This window comes from Hyposmocoma kahamanoa, unplaced genomic scaffold (assembly GCF_003589595.1).
Source record: "Hyposmocoma kahamanoa isolate Upper Pololo Valley unplaced genomic scaffold, ASM358959v1 63, whole genome shotgun sequence".
Lineage (NCBI taxonomy): Eukaryota > Metazoa > Arthropoda > Insecta > Lepidoptera > Cosmopterigidae > Hyposmocoma > Hyposmocoma kahamanoa.
Window position 1 is genome coordinate 10891834 of NW_020653851.1, and position 2500 is coordinate 10894333.

The following is a 2500-nucleotide window of genomic DNA, read 5'->3' on the forward strand; positions in this document are numbered from 1 at the left end:
CAAAATGTATGGCGCTCGTCAGTTTGCCGTGAACGATTAAACGTCTATGTTGCTATTCGCGTCTTTTATTGGAATTTATCCCGAAATATCACACTTATATACGTAAAACATTGTGCGTCCACTAAAGGAATAGTTTAGTGCGGGCTTCATCTTCAGGGAGTTTAATCATGATATATATATCATACATATGGGAGTTTCACGGATATCTATGGGTAGTTTATACATAACGTGTAATTTACTCTAGTTGCCAGATTATCATGGAGTAATGGAAATTTTATTTTTTGTTGTGTTTTGTTTGCTTAGTTAAACATTATTGACCTAAATATTCTTGAATTAAAGTCTTAAAACCGGATAATCGAGAAGTCTAAAAAATAACTATGATAATTTCCTAAAAGACAAGGATACATTTATTTGTAGAAGTAGGTAAAATATATAAATTTCAGTTTTTCAGTGTTTCAGGTCTTAAATAATACATCTTTAGTAAGATCAGTGAGATGTACTACACCCGTGGAAATTATTTCCACTAGTGCACTCATAATTCTTATCTGTTAGGTACCATTACTTTTTATGTACGCACGTAAAGCAGATATTCTTGTTACTAATGATGTTTGCTAGAAATGGCGCTTTCCGTATTTTATTATTGTATCCGCAGGAACGCTGCCCGAATTGGTTTGTTTTTATCTTATTCTCGGACAGACGGCGTACTGTAACGTCGTTTTCTAGCTCCGACAGATGATGATCAATGATAAATCTTCAGCTACTATGTTTATCTCTAACATCTATAATTTTTAAACTTTACCTCTTTTGCGGTCTCAGTCAACACTTAACGTGCAAAGAATTTCATTGATTCATCCAAAATTCGTAAGGTTTTATTTGACATAATTAACGAAATAATATTTTAGCGATAATAAAATTATGGAAAAAATTATCCGAGTATTGTCACTAAATGAATTGAAATAAAGAAAAGGTGGACGTATAAATTAACAAGCGAAACACAAGCACCTAGAGTCGACTGGGAGATAACGGTTTGGGGTTCTGAGGTGATAGGAGCCCTGTGGAAGCGGGTGACCGGGTGGCAAGATGCGCCGGGCGGGCGGCGCATCCGCCCTGCGCCATTGCCGCCAGTCGCCCGCCGCCGCGCGCTCGGCTGGCTGCCGACACCATCGCTTCGCTCTAATCCAAATACTTCGCTAATAAATACACTCTATTGCGCTGCGATTAGCCTATTGTACAATATTATTGAAATTTAACATTTTATTACTGTTTCTCGTTCAAAGATGTAATTTTCAATCAATATTTGTATTATAACAATTGCTTATGGAAGTAAAATTTAAAATTTTGAACTATAGACAATATTTTCTTAATGTTCTGAATATTTAAAATTATGTTTAAAAGTTGTTGTGCTCGACCTAATAAAAAAATTTGCAAAAGCAAGTCTAAGTCTGAAAAAATGGATTCTACGATTGGACCTGATACTAAAGAAACACAAGGAAACTTAAAAGACGATAACAATGATACGACCAAACGAGATGAAAATACATTGGAGGAAATTGCAAGAACCCCGAATGTCACTCAAAATTCTGATGAAATTGTCAAAGAAAAGATTGTATGTGCTATGGATCCCGCGTCTAATGCAAAAGAAAGTCTAGAAAAACTTGAACACAACAAAGTAGGTTTCGAAGATGCTTCGGAAATTGGAGATGCTATTGACCTGGTTCTTACTAAAAGGGAACTATCCAAGAAAAGATATTCAGTCGATTACAAACGGAGTAGATTGGATTTTAAGAGATTTTCGGTGGACTGCCGCCGAGATTCGGCCACATTAGACGAGCTTGCACGTCTTGAGGAAGAGTTGGCACGTACGAATGTTGATGTGCGGCCAGGTGGACGACGTAAATCTACAGGGATCTTAAAATCGACTGCAAGTAGCAGCAATGATATGAGCGAACAGTGTTCTAGGCAAGAACCAGTTTCAGACGACGATGAAGTTTTCGAGGAGAATCCATTAACTGGAGAGCCAGGTTCGAAAGAACCACCCGCCACACCAGTTGGTCGCGACGAATTGGCTCTACGCAGACATCGTTTCTTTTCGGACCTCGTCTGCGCCGCACGCGCAGCGGTCGAACATCGTGTTCGTTTTGATCCACTTGGACCCATAGTTGCAGATCCAGGTGAGATTAAATGATACCGTTTACTAGAACATACTAAAATTGGACATTTTCTACTAATTAACTATTGTAGTATGTTTTGATCAGCAATTACTTTAATAAAGCAGACTCGAGAAAACATTATAATATACACTAATTGAATAACATAGGAAAGGCATAGAGTGCGGCTTGCGCTCTTAAACTTAAAAATGCGAAGTGTGCGAAAATCAATGTGATGTTGGCTACTGCCCAACTGAGCTCTTTATTTCATTGACTCTCGCAGCCTCCTTTATAAGCATCTTACCTATCAAAATATGAAAATTTGGTATGCAACGAAGGTTCATTCAGCGAGG

General features: G+C 37.8%; 1 protein-coding gene across 1 annotated transcript in view; it reads left to right on the forward strand.

Annotated features, from left to right (window-relative positions):
• Positions 1-2002: 2002 nt before the first annotated feature.
• The window catches only part of LOC113230395 (adenylyl cyclase-associated protein 1), a 46787-nt gene continuing 46289 nt past the window's right edge, over positions 2003-2500 (forward strand). Inside the window, exon 1 of the mRNA XM_026464304.1 lies at positions 2003-2171. The gene's annotated coding sequence lies outside the window, so the exon portion shown is untranslated. The remainder of the gene's footprint in view (positions 2172-2500) is intronic.